General features: G+C 38.6%; 1 protein-coding gene across 2 annotated transcripts in view; it reads left to right on the top strand.

Moving 5' to 3' along the window:
• Positions 1 to 19,974, top strand: part of ADGRD1 (adhesion G protein-coupled receptor D1) — a 473,701-nt gene that overhangs the window by 209,498 nt on the left and 244,229 nt on the right. The gene's annotated exons all lie outside the window — the stretch shown is intronic.

The raw sequence follows: 19,974 nt of genomic DNA, 5'->3' as shown, positions 1-19,974 counted from the left end.
AATTAGTGCCTGCTTCATGAGGTTGTTATGAGCATCAGATGAGATAGCACAGGGGAAGTGCTTTCTAAACTTTAAACTGCATAAATGATAGCTATTATTATTGAGTGTGTAGGGGGGAGGTTCATGAACCTTGGTCCAGGTGTGGTCTAAATTTCCTGGGGTGAGCATTACCCATGGTTCTTTTGCTGAGAGTAAAGGCAATTCTCCAACCAAGGTGTACTGAACCCCTGGGGATAACTTGTATGGATAAGTTAATACAAGATATATGCAATATGAATTCATATCACATTGTTGAGAGGTGCTAAGGAATAAGTGATCAGTCAGCTAGGTAGTGCGGTAGATAGAGCACCAGGCTGGGAGTCAGAAAGACCTGAGTTCTAATCTGTCCTCAGACACTTACTAGCTGTATGATCCTGGAGAAGTCATTTAACTCTGTTTGCCTCAGTTTCCTCATCTGTAAAATGAGTTGGAGAAGAAAATGTCAAACCTCTCTAATATCTCTGCCAAGAAAACCTTAAATGGGGGCATGAAGAGTCTGACACAACTGAAAAACAACTGAACAACACAATGAAAAAGTGGACAGAGATTTGTAAGAGCCTTGTGTAGAAGATAGCCTTTGAGCCTTAATGGAAGCTAGAAATCCAAAGAAACAGAGGTAAGGTTGGAGTACATTCCGGCCACGGGGTCTACGACATGCAAGTTACTCCGAGAGAGCTTTATCTTCCAAGTGTCAAACTTATGACTTCTTATTTTCTTTTCAACTGATGTCCTGTGGCCACCAGAGTAATCACTGGAGGAAAAAAAATCACAAAGAGATAATGGATGTATGTAGAAACCACTGAAATACACAGGTCTGGAGACAGGTATTTCATAATGCTCATCTTAGACCAGATTTGTGAGCGAGCGATCGGCTTATCTGGCCAGAGCGATGCCTCCAGAAGACACAGCAAACCTTGACAGTCCTATTGATTGGAAGCTCAGCTCAGCTGAGTTTTTTCATGGACAGAGTTGCCTGTAGCAGTTTCCAGGCTTAGTAGTGGCTGGTTTGGCTCCGAGATATTCTGGTTCCCTTTCCTGCATCTGCTAAAATTGACATGTTGTCTAGCTCCATTGGCGGCACAAGCCAAGCCAATGATGAGAGACCACATTTCCTCTTTGCCATTTAAAAGAGCACTGTCTGTGGAGCCAAAGGATCTGGGTTCAAATCAAGTCTCTGAATCTTACTGCCTGTGTGATTTTGGGCAAGACGAGTAGCCTACTTTGGCTTTAATTTCCTTATCTGCAAAAAGAGGTAATTGGATTAGATCATCTCTGGGGCTCATTTCCATTCTAAATCCAGGATCCTGTGAAGTAATAAACATCCCTATAAGGTTAGTAGCGAGCTTATTTTGAGACCTCGGTCATGCAATGGATATTGAGTGCTGGACTCAGAAAGTCCTGAGTTCAAATCCAGCCTCAGACACTTTAATTAACTACATGATTCTGAGCAAGTGATTTAACCACTGTCTGCCTCCATTTCCCCATCTGTAAAATGGGGATAAGAATAGCAACTAATTCCTAGAATTGTGGTAAGGATAAAATGAAATAATATTCATAAAATACTCATTAAACTTTCAAGTGGTACATAAATGCTGTTATTATTGTTATTAACTATTAGCTATCCCCAATTTGCTGATGGGCCAAAGCACCCTCAGGAAAGCTGCCCAGAAACGGTAACTAGGACGGAGCCAACAAGCTTTGCTCCAGAACACTGAAAATTAGAGAGTGCTGACATTACTCGTTGTCTTTCAACTCACGGGAAACATCTGAGCTTCAATTCTAGAGTATGTTACTTTTAAATTTTTGAACTGCATCTGTTATTTTATCAGTGCAGAGATGTCTTGGTGAAGAACTTTGTACCTTATGGTCCTAGAGAGTTGCCCAGAGTGCCAAGTCAGATGACTCGCACAGTCACACAATAAGTATAGGTCAGAGGTGGGACTCTCAGGAGGTTTAAATTTTTTTTTCCAGCAACCTAACATTTAGCTCACTGAGGCCCTAGTGACTTAGGCTCATTAAGAGCAGTCTAAGTGATCCCTTACTATCTGGAGGGGAAAGGGCAGCTAGGGGGTGTAGTGGACAGAGTGCTGGACTCTGAATCAATTCAAATCCTAAATCCTATTTTAGATAATTGCTAGCTGTGCCACTCTGGGCAAGTCACTCAATTTCTTTTAGCCTCAGTTTCCTCATCTGTAAACTGGGATCACAATAGTCCCGACCTCAAAGGGTTGTTGTGAGGATGCAGTGAGACAAGGTATCCGCAAAGCTTTGTAAACCTTAAAGCTCTGTATAGAAATATTACATCTAGCTATCTAATAAGTGTAGACATGCCATTAGCCATTTTTTCTCTTTTTTTCGAACCAAAGATCATTTTCTTTGGCAAAAGAAACAGAGGTAAAATAATGATTGAGCAGCCCTTCCTTTCCCCCAGTGTTGGGATTTCATCATCCTAGTTCTATCCAACAGTATGCTGACAAATGGTTTGACAGCCGGCTCCCCATTTTTAAGATAAATCTGTATTATTGTTATTTCCTCCAGCATTTTCTTAATTCTTCAAAATCAACAAAATGATAAATCAAGCCCTGATTTATTGCATTTGCTCAGACTAAAATTTAACAGACTCGAGACTTAACGAGCAGGTTCCAGCATAGCCCTGGGCTCTTCTCCTTTCTTTGATCTTCTTCATGTTCCAGCATAGCTGGTGCTGTTATTGTTATTATTTGTTGTTTATCCTTCTGAAGAGGAGAGGACCAATGACATCAGCAGGGCAATGTCTTGACTTTCAAGTGAATTGGATTTAAGTGAGGCAGAGCTGTGCAAAGTCCTCAGCCTCACTTTCTCCTCCAGAGTCATCAGGGTGCAAGGTAACTAAAAACAGAACAAAACAAAGCAAAGCAAGACAAAATAAAACTGTCCTCATTCCTTTTCTTACTTCTCATCAGCCTTCGGGTGTCATTCCTGTCATTTTATTTTAAAATATTGCCATCCAATTCTTTTGTATTCATCCATTGTTCTTGCTTCCACATTCATTCATTTATTCACTCACTCAACAAATCTATGCCTTACCCATTGGGTCACTGCAGCAGACTAGGTAGGGCATTATGGATAAGTTGTCTCAAAAGTAATTGCAGAAATTTGCAATAAGACTTTTGGGACATTGTGTGTATATGTATGTGCACATATAATAAATGCACATATATATACACATATGTATATATGTATGCATATATATATATATCATAGGGACCGTTTGGTTCTGGTATTTTGATTTGTGACATAGGATCTTCAGTGATAAGGATCTTTATATAGATATCAGGACCAAGTTTACAAGAATATTCAAAGGATCAGTGATTTTGCCAAGTGGGGAACTCTTACTATAGACATTCCCTCCACTAATGCACAATGCAACCCATATACAACCTTGAAGATAAGTCCCAGGGAGCTGTCTGAGTTACACAGAGTCAGAGTAAGGTAGGTACGATTTAGTCTCTTTTTTATTATTAATTGAACAAATATCAACAAATATTAATGTTTTAACATATAAATAACTGAAAAGAGAGTTGTATATGAAGATGTGGATTTCTGTTACATGCGGATTATTTTATTTAAAGCATATATTAAATTTAGCCAGAGAGTAATAAAACTGCCTCACTTGTCTCTATCCCTATCTAAACTTCCTTCTACTCTCTTGTATGTATTAAAATTTTTTTCATGGAAGCTCTTTGCTTTCTTTTCTTATTTTTTCATCTCTATCAGCACTCACTAGTATCTTTTCTCCCTCCAATAGAAGGCTTCCTTAGTAGGAAAACAAAATAAATCAGCACATTGGCTATGTCTGAAAATATGGCTCGTTTCACACCTCTACTCTACTCCTTTCTATCAAGAGGTGAGAAGTACACTTCATTCTCATTCTTATAAAGCCATGCTGGGCCATTGCATCAACTGAAATTCAGAAGTCTTTCAGTTTTTTTTCTCTTTTTTATTATATTATTGTGATCATTGTGTAAATTCTCCTTTTTTTGCTCACTTAACTCTCCATCAGTTCATATAGGTCCTCCAGGTTTTCTCTGAATCCATTATATTTGGCATATCTTATAGTGCAATAAAGGGCAGCTAGGTGGCACAATGGATAAAGCGCTGGACCTAGAGTCAGGAACACTCATTTTCCTGAGTTCAAATCTGGTCTCAGACACTTAGTAGCTGTGTGACCGTGGGCAAGTCACTTAACCCAGTTTGCCTCAGTTTCCTCACCTGTAAAATGAGCTGGAGAAGGAAATGACAAACCACTCCAGTATCTCTGCCAAGAAAATCCCAAATGGGGTCATGAAGAGATGGATATGACTGAAATGACCAAACAACAAAACAAAAATAACAGCGCAATAAAAACCATCCTCAACTGATAGGTACCTGTTTTGTTTCAAGTTCTGTGTTACAACAGTAGGAACTGTTAGAAATATCTTTGTGAATATGAGTCCTTTTACTCTGTCTTTGGCCTCTTTGGGGTATACCTTATAGTATTTTTTCTGGGTCAAAGGATATGCCTGACTTTCTAACCTTTCAAATTGCTTTCCAGAATAGTTAGTTTAATCCAGAGTTGAACCGATAGTTTAGAACATGCTATGGACATTCCCATTTTACAGGTGAGGAAAGTGGTAGGTGTTTAGAAAGATAAGTCATTTGTCCAAGAGTAGACAACAAGTAAGTGTCAAAAGAGAGATTTGAATCTAGGCCTTCCTGACTCAAAGCCCAGAACCCTATCTACTGTGGCACTATTGCCTTCACTAGCAAAGAGTTTGCCAAATGACGAATTCTACAGGAGGGATTTTTTTGCCTCTAAATTTTATATAGAAAGGAAAAGAAGTTATAAATTAAGTCAAAATGAGGAGAAAAACCACTGATTTTAATTTGGGAACATCAGCAAACTCAGGATTGTTTTTTGGTCATTTTTATCTTCCCCACAAACCTCACCATGGTGGTGGATGATATGCCACTTGACCGCTTGTGTAGAGTAGAATCAGATGGTATACATTAGCTCTCAGAGTCAGGCTACGTTCCAACATGGTGTTAGGCTTTATTCCAACATGGTATTCAACTGTGTTCCAACATGGTGGGCTGTCTGCTCTGCACAGCAATTCAAAGTCATTGTTAAGACTGAGTGGTATACTGCTGGCTGCTTCTCTTTTAGGTCACAGCAATATTTATTGGTACAGAATTCACTTAAGCTAATATTGACCAAGACTGGACTTGTGAACATGAACATGAGTCTTCCCACTTCCAAGCTCAGTGCTCTATGTACCACACCATATGTTCCTGGCAAAACTGGGAAGTTGGGAAAGTCTTCATTATCTCCCATTCTTTATCCTATATTTCTCTCTCTCTCTCTCTCTCTCTCTCTCTCTCTCTCTCTCTCTCTCTCCTCTCTCTCTCTCTCTCTCTCTCTCTCTCTCTCTCTCTCTCTCTCTCTCTCTCTGTTTTTCTCTGTCACTCTTCCCATGGTCCTCAGACTTGAGGAACCTGTGGTTCCCATTACATTGCTCCCTCCTCTGACCTTCCATCTTCCCTGAATCCTTTTCCTTCATGTGAAGTAGTGATGGATTTGAAATCAGGATAGTCCTGGGTTCAAATCTGGATTCTAACACTTACTATCTGCCCAACCGTGGGCACTAAATCTTTCAATATCAATTTGTACATCTACAAAATGGAGAAAATAATACCTGTGGCACATGACTATTATGAGGAGCAAATGAGATATAGTGTATGTAAAACACTTTGCAAATATTCAAATGTGATATATGTCAGTTATTATTATTATTATTACTTTGTTCTTATCTGATTCAATGGAGTTCTGATAGAAATGATCCTGGAACAAGTTGCTATCTTGCTATAATTTTCTTATATTTAATGTTTTATGGACTATTGAACAGGTAGATAAAGTGGTTGCTTTTTGTAATTGAATAAGAGAATCAGGATGTAAGAGCATCTTCTGTAGGCTCACTGAAAGCATCTCCTGGTGCTGATTCTCTAGTGGACAAGGTAATAGGGATGAAACGTACTTCATCTTGTTCACTCATTGCTTTGCTTTATTGTGCTAAGTTTCTATATTTTGAAAACCTTTCATTCCATAGAGTCTGAGGATTTTGATATTTGTACTGGCAAAATCTTTTTTAAAAATGTTGTTCTTAAATTTTTATGGATAAGCGTCATGTCCCAATGATTGTGGGCAACAGTTCTATCTGTGATAATGGCCAATTTCAGTACAGTTTATGGTGAAAATTTTTTGAGTAATATTTTATTTTTTCAAAATTACATGCAAAATAAATTTTTAACTTTAATTTTTAAAAATTTGGGGTTCCAATTCTCTCCTTCCCTCCCCACCCCCCCGAGATGCTAAACAATTTGATATAGGTTATAGATGTGTAATCATGCCAAACATTTTCATATTAGTTATGTTATAAAAGAAATACCCCCCCGAAAAAAACCCATGTAAAAAAGTAAAGCAAAAAATAGCATACTTTGATCTGCATTCAGACTCTATCAGTTCTTTCTCTGGAGGCAGATAGTATTTTTCATCATGAGTTTTTTAGCACTGTCTTGGATCATTGTATTGGTGAGAATTCATTCACAGTTGATCATTGCACAATACTGCTGTTACTGTGTGCAATACTCTGCTCACCTCATTCTGCATCAGTTCATGAAAGTCTTTCCAGGTTTTTCTGAAATCATCCTGCTTGTCATTTACCATAGCACAATGGTATGCCATTGCAATCATATACCACCACTTGTTCAACCATTCCCCAATTGATGGGCATCCTAATGTTTAGTTCTTTGCTTAATGATGAAATTCTTAAGGGCATTTGACATTCTGTATTTGTAGCATAAAAGTTTGTGATCTGTTAGTTTGTGAAAGCCGGCAGACTTTTGCTGAATAATTCTGGCCACAAGGCTATGTTGGGTTGGTTATTTGGTAGATGCCAACTTTTTGCAATTGTCTGTATTACACAGTTTCTACCACTGCCTTGTTTGTTCTGCACTGTTCCCTGAGGATCACTTAAGGTTCATTAAAAATAACCCTTCTATAATTTCTGGTGGCAACAGCCCAATCCTGAATTGACATTCCAAACCCCTTTGTTTCAGAAAACCAAACTGGGTGACTCAGCCATATTTCTGATGCTTCTTTGTAATGCATGATTGGTTGTGTTGATGTAGATACCAACTATGAGAAGACTTTGGATTCCACTCTTTCATCTTAGCTGTTTCCCTTCCAGAGTTTAATCACTTTGATTCACAGTATTTAAGTTGACAAGGATGATAATACATTAATTTATGTTCTTGGTATAATATAAATAGAAAATAAGAGATTAAGGTATCAGGTAGTACAATGGTTAGAACACTGGGCTTAGAGTCAGAAATATCTGAGTTTACTCCTTCTTCAGTCACTTTCAGTTACTTTGCCCACTTACTGGGCAAATCGTTTAATTTCTCTGCCTCAGTTCTCTCATTTATAAATGGAGATAATAATTGAATCTACCTCTAAGGGTTGTTGTGAGAGTCAAATTGGTTAACATACTTAATTTTGTTGTTGTTGTTCAGTTGTGTCTAACTCTTTGTGACCCCATTTGGATTTTTATTGGTAGAGATACTGGAGTGGTTTGCCATTTCCTTCTCTAGCTCATTTTTACTGGTGAGGAAACTGCGGCAAACAGAGTTAAGTGACTTGCCCAAGGTCAGACACTTACTTACTAGCTGTGTGAACATAAAAATGAGTCTTCCTGATTCCAAGCCCAGTGCTCTATTCACTGCACCACCTAGTTGGCCCTGCAAATCTTTTTTTTTTTTTTTTTTTTGCAGTTGGGGTTAAGTGACTTGCCCAGGGTCACACAGCTAGTAAGTGTCAAGTGTCTGGTCTGAAGTTGGATTTGAACTCAGGTCCTCCTGACTCCAGGGACAGTGCTGTATCCACTGCACCTCCTAGCTGCCCCAAAATATATAAACTTATGTGATTTTTTTTTTTTGTTTTTTGGTGAGGCAATTGGGGTTAAGTGACTTGCCCAGGGTCACATAGCTAGTAAGTGTCAAGTGTCTGGTCTGTGACCAGATTTGAACTCAGGTCCTCCTGATGCCAAGGCTGGTGCTCTATCCACTATGCCACCTAGCTGCCCCCTGCCCCTGCAAATCTTAAAGTGCTGGATAAATGTTAGCCATCATTATTATCACCATCACCATTGTAACCATCATAATTTCCATTTTCATTAAAAACACATTCAATTTTAGCATGAGAAAACCTGGATTCAAATTCTGGCTTTACAAGTTATGTGACTTGTAACTCAAGTAACTCAGTATCTCTGCACAGTTTCCCCATCTCTAAAATGGACATCATGAGCCTGCCCTGCCTCCATCTAATGGCTGGTGTGAAGCCCCTTTGAAAATGCCATATAAATGTAAAAGACAATTATGATTTTGCTGCCTTATTTTTAAAAAAGTGAGTTAATGGTGTATTTTAGGCAGGGTGGGAAGTAGGGTTATGATATCCAGGGACTGGGGAGGACTTTCCATAGCGTCTATGAAGCTCATTTAATCAAACTGGTAGGCTGCTTTCTAATTGTTTCTACTCATAAGCTTGGATACAGTGAAGTTCCGGTGTTGCATGTGGAATGTATAATCCAATCCCCCTTCTCCCCGTTGGAACTCTATAATCCATCCACAGCAGCTTAGTCGCCTCTGCAGAATGGAGAGAATCCCCATTATTGTCTTTCTATTTTCTGCAAGAGGTGCAATGACATGTAGACTTTTGTTGATCTTTGAGGCTTTTTATCTCCTTCTATTTAGCATTGAGTGAGACCAGACTGATACAGATACTAGAGAAATCAATGACCTCAGTGGCAATCATAGGATTATAGCATTTAGGGCTGGTAGAGACCAACCTCCTCATTTTTTAAATGTTTCAATGGTTTTCTCTCTTTTAAAAAAATTCTATCACTCACTCCCCTTTCTCAAACTCCTCAATGGAACCCTCTCTTTTCAGAAAAAAGAAAGGTCAACTGAAGAAAGTAAATTAATATGTGGTTATGTCTGATAGAGTATGCCTCATTCTGCATCTACAGCCCACCATCTCTGAATTTGGGAGGCATACTTCACTAACGATCTTCTCAATTCATGACAGATCATTGCATTGATCAGAATTCTGGAGACTTTTAATATTGTTGTCCTTTATTTTATAGTAGGATTGGTCTAAATCAGGGTGCCTTCTACATCCTTAAATGTGGCCTTTTAACTGAATCCAAATTCTACAGAAAAAATTGTTTTCCTAGTTCAACTTAATTCACTCTGTATCAGTTCATATACCTTTTTTTCCATCTCCAAGTATCTCTGAATTCTTTATAGTCATCATTTTTATATATAGCAACATTCCATTGCATTCATATACCACAATTTGGTTCTTACTTTCTTTTCACTTCTTTTAATCAATCAATAAACATTTATTGAGTCCCTTTATGTACCAGGCACTGTGCTAAACGACTACAAAAAGTCCTGATATATATATATATATATATATATATATATATGTATATATGCTGATCTATATATGAAATTATATCTCCCACACACATATATGTGTGTATGTGTGTGTGTATATAGGATCAGTGCCTCTAGTCAACCATTTAACAAGCATTTATTTTAGTAGTGATATTGCGGGGTCACACAGTTTAATAGCTTTTCTAGCATAATTTTGAATTGTTTGCTATGACAATTAACATAACAATTGTTGATAGAGTTGTGCATTGGTCCAACTATTCTAGTAGACCAATTCAGTGCCTTCTTCCCGCAGCCCCACCAGCATTTAACATTTTCATATGTTGTCATGTTTGCTATTCTGAGGGAGGGGAGATGAAATGTCAACCCCCTTTACTTTGTAGAGCAGAAAAGAGGCCCAGACAAGTTAAAATACATGTACAAGGTCTCATTAGCGGCAATAAACAGAATTAGGATTTGGTCCTTGATCTTTTGATTTCAAATCCAGTGTTCTGCTTTGGTATAGATTTGATAAAGATTCTCGTCATAAAGGCTTCAACTGAGGCCTGCCCCATCTGAGCATAGTGGTCCCATATGAGACAAAACAAATTGATTTTGCTCTGTTTATGAAGACCAGAATGGTTTTTTTAAATCATTTTCCTCAATCTATCTGAAAACAGGTAAGAGACTGAAAGAGGCATGGAGAAAAAGAGCCATAAGTAATGATGGAAAATGAACTTATAAAGATGTGAGTCATTCCTGAGCTCAGGGTCTGGCATTCAGGGTTTCATTTGAACAAGATCATACCTGAGATAAAAAATCAGTACCTCCACATGAAAAGATGCAGACAAAATAAACTTGGAAACCCTCCAGGCAATGACAGGAGCTGTAGCTCTGGGCAATGTCACCTCATCCCCCCACCTCCATTCTACCTCTTCTCTCCTCCCCCTCCCCCATTTCTTTTCCCCACTTCCTCTCTTCATTTCTGTCTTTTTCTCCCTCCTCTCTTCTTTATCTCTGTCTCTTCCCCCTCCCTTCTCATGATTTCTGTCTCATTTTTGTCTCTTTTCTCTCTCTTCCTCTTCTCTCTCTATCCCTATCCCCACCTCTCCTTCTCTCTCACTGCCTCCCTACTTCCTTTTTAGTTTTCTTTGTCTTTCATTCTGCCTGTCTTTCTGTCTATGTGTCAGTCTGCCTTCTCTCTGTGTCTGTTTGCTAGTAATCCTAATTCTGGGAGTACCTTTCCATCTAAACACCCTGATCAAATGGAGAACAAAAGATGACTTGAAAGTAAGTACTGGCAGACAGGGCCTTCCCTATCTGTTCAATGAGAAATTCTCCATGGCTGGAGCAGCACCTGAATGAGCAATTTTTTATATATTTGGCTTGCAGGCTTAGAGGGGGTAAGCCTATCTATGTGACACAAGGAATCCTAGTGCATTGTGGTGTCTGGGGTCAATCCCACCATGGCTACTTGCTATCTAAGTGACCTCAGGCAAGTCAGCTCAGTCTGGTAGAGTGGAAAGAACATTTAATTCGTAGTCACAGGACCTAAATTCGTGTCCCGTTCTGTCATTTACTACCCATGTGACTTTAGACAAATCACTTTGCCTCTTCTGCCCTCAGTTTCTTCATCTGTAAAATGAGGAGGTTGACCAAGGTTCCTTTCAGCCCTAGAGCTGTGATCCTATGGAATGGCTTTTCCTGTCTATTAAAGGTAAATGGGTAGGGAATGGAACAGGATAGGTGGCTACATCTCAACTTCCTTGGCCAATGGTATTGAGTAAAGGTCACAGGAAGTCTGTAGCCTTCAGGGACCTTTCACTGGAAGGAGATTTGAGCAGAAGGCTGAGTTGGAGGGAGATGGGAAATGGGAAGAAGTTTTCAGGTTATATGGGGGGTATGGACTTGTGATTTCAACAGTACAGGGGAACACTCAGTGTAGAAATGCCTTCCTTCTACTTATAGTCCTAAAGAGTTACCTGGAGTGATGACAAATTATATGACTTGCTTAGGATCACACAGCCAGAATGTGTTGAGGCAGGACTTGAACCGGGTCTTCTGGACCCCCAGGCCAGCCCTTTTTCCAACCTGCTTCTCCGGAGGAATTTGTTTTCCTGCTTTAAGTGTACAGTCTTTGGGGATCACTGATTTGGAGCTGGAATGGGCCTCAGAGAACATCTGGTCTAATTCTTTCATTTTACAGAGATGGTAACTGATACCCAGTGGTTTGTCTAAGATCAATCACGTAACATAAGCAGAACCAGGATCCAAAACCAAATCCTTTGAATTCAAACCCCATTGCTGTTCCTATGATTAGGGGCCATGGAAAACAATGATCACCATGTTACTACTGGGCATATCTGCAAGGTATCTGAGGTAGGCTTGGAGTAAAGAAAAGCAGCTGGGTGACACCATAGAGCATAGAGTGCCAGGCAAGATTCATCTTCCTGAGTTCAAATCCAGCCTCAGACACTTACTAGCTGTGTGACCTGGGCAAGTCATTTCAGCCTGTTTGCCTCAATTTCCTCATCTGTAAAATGAGCTGGAGAAGGTGATAGCAAACCACTCCAGTATCTTTGTCAAAAAACAAACAAACAAACCCAAATGGGGTCACGAAGAGTTAGACACGACTGAAAAGACTGAATGGCAACAGCAACACAAGACAGACTGCCCTATTTACTATATCTCTCATATGCTATTCCATCTCTCCTTACATGCACTTCAGGCCATTTATTTCTCTTCTTTTCTCCCCTCTCCAAGATGTCTTAGAATGCACTCCCTCTTAGAATCCCAGCTTCCTTCAAAGCTCAGTTCAAAAACCTCCACCTCTAGGAGGTCTTTTCTGAATCCCCTAGCTTCTGTGGTTTCCCCTCACCTGAAAATACCCTTTAAAAAAACCTACTTGTATGAGTAAATGTTGTTTCCATCAATAGACTATAAATTCCTTGAGGACAGGCACTTGATTTTTTTTTTTGTTTCCCTAGCACCCAGCATAGTACCTAGCACATAGCAGACAATTACATGCTTGTTGTTTGAAGATTGATTGAAAGGTTAAAGACTATTTTAAAGTAAAACCAGCTAGAAGCCAAGTCATAAATAATAATAATAGACTGGGAAGAAGGAACCCTTGTCTCCCATTTCTGTAGTCCAGAAAGAGCTATTTTTTTTTGGTTTGCTAACTCCACTGCCCTCTGTCTTCTCCGTCCTTCACACTCTGTGGGAGGAGATTTAACAATGTGTTCTAAGCTTTTGTCTAACAAACTGGTAAAAACATGAGTAAGAAAGGAGTGTCTGGGGGAACGAGGGGAATGGTGGAGTGGTAGGGTTGGGGACACACAACGGCTATGATATTTAGAGAAATGACTGTAGATCAATCAGTGTTTACTTGAAGGACCATAAACAAAAAAAGATTAGATTTTATGAAAGTTAGAAAGGTCTAAACCTGGTCATGGGAGCCTTAAAAGTTATTGAAGCAATTCCATTCATAGGCCCCTAGGAAGTTGGCTTGAATTCTTCTAGTCCTTGTCTGTGTCTTTAATTCCAGGAGTTTCCTGGCTGTGGGACAGGTCTGATTTTTTAAAACTAAAAATAACATTAATAATAATCCTGTTAGTGGGAGAATACATTTCACATGTATTCTCTTGGCCTTAAAATGGGACTCGCATGCATGTGTACGTGTATGACATGTAAGTATGCCTGCATTTAAAGCAGATCAGTGGGCCTTGGGAAGGGTGTGGTTTCTTGAAGTTAATAACTCTTGGTTTGTTGACAAAATTGGCTGGAGTACAAATGAGTGGAGTTCTCACCAATGGGGGCTTTTCTGAGGGCTTAGATTCCCTTGGGCAATCAGCAGGGAAGTTCTCCCATGGATCACTGGCATCTGGCTGGTGTGTATAGTTAGAGAAATGCTTTTGGGTTGTTGTTCAGTTCTTTCAGCTATGGCCAATTCTTCATGACCCCATTTGAATTTTCTTGGCAAAGATACTAGAGTGGTTTACCATGTCCTTCTTTAGCTCATTTTACAGAAGAGGAAACCAAGGCAAATAGAGTCAAGTGACTTGCCCAGGATCACACATCTAGTGAATATCTGAGGTCAGATTTGAACTCAGGAAAGATGAGTATTCCTGACTCCAGGCCTTGGCACTACTCTATCCACTGCGCTGAAAAGTGCAGAGGGGAGGAATTATTCAAGTATACGAAACCAGGCCAAATGAAATACTAGGAAGCAAAATCAACTCTGAATGACAAATTTACCTTCTTTTAAGCAAGCCTGACATAAAATAATTCAATTTTATGGAAAAGCTATGGGAGGAAATGAGGTATAAGGAAAAGGAACATTTGACTTGTCTTCACATCACATTATGATATAGCATAAAAGACTTAAGAGTAGGAAGAGAACTTAGAAGTCAGCTACCCCAAACTTCTTTTTCTTTTCTTAAATTAAGGATGAAGAAACTGAGGCCTAGAGAAATTAAGGGACTCCCCTGAGGTCAGGCAGGTAGCAAGTGACAGAGTTAAGGTGTTGCTTATTAGATCTTCTGTCTTCTCCTTTGTAAAATAGAGTTGGGCAAAATGGCCTTCTAAGGTCCCTTTCAGCTCAAAAATCTATGGTGCCATGAAATTTAATGCTTTGTCTTAACCACTGGTAAATATAGGACAAAAAAACGGAAGCTGACATTGTTTTAAAGGAGCATGTATTCTCTCTCTCATATAATATCATATATAATATAACATAGTATTATATTATATATTACCCATATAGTATACATTACCCATACATTATATAATATAACATGATATTATATGTACCTATATATCATATGTTACCTATAAAGTACATATTACCTGTGCAGTTATCCCTTCTACGTAACGCGATAACCCAGCAATCTAGAAAATCCATGTAAAATTTTTTGGCCCTCCCTTTGTACCAGAGAAGAAGCCTGAATTATGATATCAAATGATACAATATGTTGATATTATACAATACTGTACATATATTTTATGCATTTCTAAGTTTCTAAACTTTTTTCTGTGTCATCTTTTGGCCTTTGGGTGTCGTCGACGGCTTCCACAAAAATCCCCCTAAATTCCCATTTAACTTCTTATGCTGATCCATGATATATTGAAACCGCAATGAGCAAAGTCACAATGTGGAAGGGACAACTCTATATTACATATTTTGTATATGTGTACATATATATATATGTGTGTGTGTATATATAAATATATATATATATGTAAATACAACATATGTGGGAAGTAAAATTAAGTAATTCAAAGGAGGGAGAACTTATAACTGGAGGGGATCAGAAGACCTTGTGCCTCCTGCATAGTGAACTGTGTTTTGAAGGAAGCTAAGGATTCTGGGAAATAGTCATGAGGAGGGAATGAATTCCAGGCCTGGGCTGACCTCTGAGGTCCTTTCCAGCTCTAATTCTGTGATCCCTTGTTTTGGGTGGGATTACCTATTTTATTCAAGTTTATTTTCAGTTGTGGATTTCTTCCCTCCCACCTCCCCCATCCATGATTACTTACTTTACAGAAGAGCTCTTCCTTTTGCAAATAAGGGCCCTAGGATTCCTTTACTTGATGAGCTCCCTCCATGCATTCAGAATAAGAAATGAGTTCCAGTCAGCTTTTCAGGAACACATCTGTGCTGCAAAGTCAGGCACCTTGTAATCAGTTTCAAGTAACCTAATACTTTAATTAAAGAACAAGATGGCATTTGCTTGGCAGCAGTTGCTCTGAATAGGCCTGGGCTGTTATTTGGATGAAAATGGTGTCACTCAAACAAGTTTTCAAGTGTAATTTGATCAGCGAAGACAGCCAGCCTCGCTAGTTCATACGGTCCCCACAAATCCCTATTTTTTCTTTATACTTCTTAACCAGAGTCATTGTCCAAATTCCTGGTTCCCTCCTAGAGCCACAGAGACAGTCCTAGTAGAGTAGAGAGACAGGGTTTCTCATTTGATTCAGAGTCAGAAGGTATTTGATCCAACTCCCTTGTTTAATAGATTGGGAAACTGAGGCCTGAATCGGTAAAGGGACTTGTGCTGAGGTCATATGGGTAGTGAGTGTCAAAAGAGAGATTTGAACCCAGGTCCCGGCTCTAAAATCTCAGTAAGGATTAGGACCATATCCAGTCATCTTGATCTATATCTGGCCACTGGATCCAGATGGCTCTGGAGGAGATCAAGTGAGGCTGGTAATTTTGTACAGAACTCCCTCATTCAAATCTAATTCAATTGCAAGTCATGTCATCATCTTCCTGATGTCATGGTCCTCTTCGAGAATGAAGGACAAACCACAACCACAATGGATAGGGCCATCCTTAGAATTCAGGTTCTGGAACTCTGAACTTAATGTGTTCTTATACTGCTTTGTATAACTGGAGAATCTCTTAGGTCTGTTTGTTCTTTTTTTTTTTTAAATCTTATTTAATATATATTTTTTTCCCAATTACATATAAAAACAATTTTAACATTCTTTTTTCCCCCAAATTTTGAGTTCCAAATTTTCTCCCTCCCTCCACTCCCCCCCCATTGAGAAGGCAAGCAATTTGACATACGTTATACATGTATAGTCATGCAAAACACATTTCTATATAAGTCATTTTGTGGAAAAAAAAACATAAACAAAACAACCCCAAGAAAAATAAAGTAAGGAAAAGGTATTTTTGCTTTGCATTCAGTTCTTTCTCCAGAGATGGACAGTACTTTTCATCATAAGTTCTACAGAATTCTCTTGGCTCATTGCATTTCTGAGAATAGCTAAGTTATTAATATTAGATCATCATACAATATTGCTGTACCTACATACAATGTTCTCCTGGTTCTGCTCATTTCACTTTGCATCAGTTCGTATAAATCTTTCCAGGTTTTACTGAGAGCATCCTGCTCATCATTTCTTAAAGCACAATAGTATTCCATCACAATTATATACAACAACTTGTTCATCCATTCCCCAATTAATGGACATTCTCTCAATTTCCAACTCTTTGACGCCACTAAAAGAGCTGTTATAAATATTTCTGTATATACAGGTACTTTTCCTTTTTTGCCTTTTTTTTATCTCTTTAGGATACAGACCTAGTAGTGGTAATGCTTGGTCAAAGGGTATGCATGGTTTTATAGACCTTTGGGCATAATTCCAAATTGCTCTTCAGAATGGTTGAATCAGTATATAGCTTCATGAGTAGTATATTAATGTTTTAATTTTCCACATCCCTTCCAACATTTGTCATTTTCCTTTTCTGTCATATTAGACATTTGACAAATGTGAGGTAGTAGCTCAGAGTTGTTTTAATTTGCATTTCTCTAATTAATAGTGATTGAGAACATTTTTTATGACTATAGATAGCTTTGATTACTTTGAAAACTTCCTGTTTATATCCTTTAACCATTTATCAATTGAGGAATGGCTCTTATTTCCATAAATTTGACTATTTTCTATGTGTTTGAGAAATGAAGTCTTTATCAGAGAAACTCACTCTAAATTTTTTTTCACAATAATGATTACCAACTATGTATTTCCCTCCATCCTATTTCCCCCATTTATCCTATTCTCTTTCTCCCTTTACCTTGCCCATTCTCAAAAGTGTTTTTATTCTAACTTTTGTCTCCATCAAACAGCCCTCCCTTCTATTAGCTCCCCCCCGACCCTTCTCTTATCCCCTTCCCTTCCTACTTTCCTGTATGGTAAGATAGAGTTCTATAACCAACTGATTATGTATATTATTTTCTTTTTTGAGCCAATTCTGATGACAGTAAGGTTCATATTTTACCATCTATGCTTCACCCATTTTCTCCTCCACTGAAAAATATCTTTTAGGCCTCTTTTATGTCAGATAATTTTTCCCTTTCTACCTCTCCCTTTCCTCTTCTCCTAGTGCATTTTTCTTTCTCCTCCCTTAATTTGATTTTTTAAGATAATTATACCATCATATTCAACTCACATCTCTGCTTTCTGTCTATGTATACTCCTTCTAACTGCCCTACTAATGAGAAGGATTTTATGAGCTATAAATGTCATTTTCCCATGTAGGAATATAAGCAGTTTCACTTTATCAAATCCCTTATTATTTCTCTTTTCTGTTTACCTTTTTATGCTTCTTTTTCATCTTGTATTTGAAAGTCAAATTTTCTATTCAGCTCTGGTCTTTTCATCAGGAATACTTGAAAGCCCTCTATTTCACTGAATGTCTATTTCCCCCCCTGAAAAATTATACTCAGTTTCGCTGGGTAGGTGATTTTTGGTTGTAATCCTAGCTGCTTTGCGCTCTAGAATGTCATATTCCAAGCCCTCCAATCCTTTAATGTAGAAGCTGCTAAATCTTGTGTTATCTTGACTGTGCTGCATGATATTTAAAGTGTTTCTTTTTGGATGTTTGCAGTATTTTCTCCTTGATCTGGGAGTTTGGAATTTGGCTATAATATTTCAGGGAGTTTTCATTTCGGGATCTCTTTCAGGAGGTGATCATTGCATTCTTTTAATTTCTACTTTACTCTCTGGTTCTAGAATATCAGGGCACTTTTTCTTGATAATTTCTTGAAAGATGATATCTATGCTCTTTTTAAAATAATGACTTTCATGTAGTCCAATAATTCTTAAACAATCTCTCCTAGGTCTATTTTCTAGGTCAGTAGTTTTTCCAATGAGATATTTCACATTTTCTTCTATTTTTTTCATTCTTTTGATTTTGTTTGATTGTTTCTTGATGTCTCACAAAGTCATTAGCTTCCACTTGCCCAATTCTAACTTTTAAGGAATTATTTTCTTGTACCTCTTTTTCCATTGGGCTAAAGCTACTTTTTAAGTAGTTCTTTTCATGAATTTTTGTATATCTTTTTCCATTTGACCAATTCTGCTTTTCAAGGCATTCTTCTCTTCTTTGGATTTTCGTGCCTCTTTTACCATTTGGTCTATTCTGTTTTTTAAGGGGTTATTTTCTTCAGTATTTTTTGTGCATCCTTTACCAAGCTGTTGACTCTTTTTTCAGGATTTTCTTGCATCACTCTCATTTCTTTTCCCAATTTTTCCTTTCCCTCTCTTACTTGATTTTTAAAATCCTTTTTGAGCTCTTCTGTGGCCTGAGACCAATTCATATATTTCTTTGAGGCTTTGAATGTAGGAATTTTGACTTTGTTGTCTTCTTCTAAGTGTATTTTGATCTTCTTTGTCACCATAGTAACTTTCTATGGTCAGAATATTTTTCTGTTGTTTGCTTATCTTCTAGCCTGGTTCTTGACTTTTAACTCTATGTTAAAGCAGGGCTCTGCTTCCCAAGTGGAGGGGGGTATCGTCCCAAGCTTCAGGTTTTTTGTGTAGCTGTTTTCAGAGGTAATTCTGGGGACCTGTAAGTTTTTGGCTTTTCCATTCTGATATGATCTAGAGAGAGGTGTGTTTACTACTCTGCTGTATTGTGCACTAGCTTGTGAGTGACCACAAGCACTCTTTTCAACCTTAGAACTGTGACCAGGGTCCCTGCTCCTCTGTGTCCACAAGCTCTGCTGTGCTAGTGCTCCTCCTTGCACTTGGGACTAAGACAGAACCATGACCCAGATCTAAGCATAGGCAAAACAACAGAGTCTTGCCCCTGGTGCCAGCAAATGGCCCCCCGTAAATCTTCTGGCCCATTGTCTGATCCTCTTATTGTCTATGGGCTGATGGGTCTGGAAACTGCCACTGCTGCCACTGATTCAGTTGCCCAGAGGCCTGCTCCTGGTTTGCTGTGGCTGGTCTGATCTGGCTGTGCCTGCGCTGGACTGCGCTCCTCTCTCACCCTGGTGCAACAGACCTTTCCTGCCAAACTTCTAAGTTGTCTTGGGCTGGAAACTTGTTTTGTTCCATCTTTTTGTGGGTTCTGCCACTGTAGAATTTGTTTAGAGTCATAATTTAGAGGTATTTGGAGGGGTTTGGGGAAGAGCTCAGGTGAGTTCCTGCCTTTACTCCACCGTCTTGGCTCCACCTTGGCCTGTTTGTTTTACTAAAGCCTCTTTCTTGTATCCATTTCTCAAAATGTGACTCCCTTTACCCAGTTCCAACCCGATCTTTGCCTTTCTTGTGCTTTTTTTAAAGCCACTTTTATTCAATTCAGTTATTAAGCACATGTTATATGTAAGACCCTTTGATAGCTGCTGGGGATAGAAATATGCAAATGAAAATTTTTCTTGTCCCAAAGAAGCTTAATTATTTGTTGGAAAATAAACACTTATTAAGAACCTACTGTGGGCCAGGCAATATCCTAATCATGTCACAAATATCTCATTTAATCTTCACAAAAACTCAGGGGAATAGGTGCTATTACTGTCTCCTTTTTATAGTTGAGGACATAGAGGCAAAGAGAGGTTAAATGTCTTGCCTAGGGTCACACAGGTAATATTTGAGGCCAGATTTGAACTCAGGTCCTCCTGACTCTAGGAC

Source organism: Vombatus ursinus, unplaced genomic scaffold (genome assembly GCF_900497805.2).
Source record: "Vombatus ursinus unplaced genomic scaffold, bare-nosed wombat genome assembly UNPS02014935.1, whole genome shotgun sequence".
NCBI lineage: Eukaryota > Metazoa > Chordata > Mammalia > Diprotodontia > Vombatidae > Vombatus > Vombatus ursinus.
This window is presented reverse-complemented; position numbering and strand designations above follow the sequence as displayed.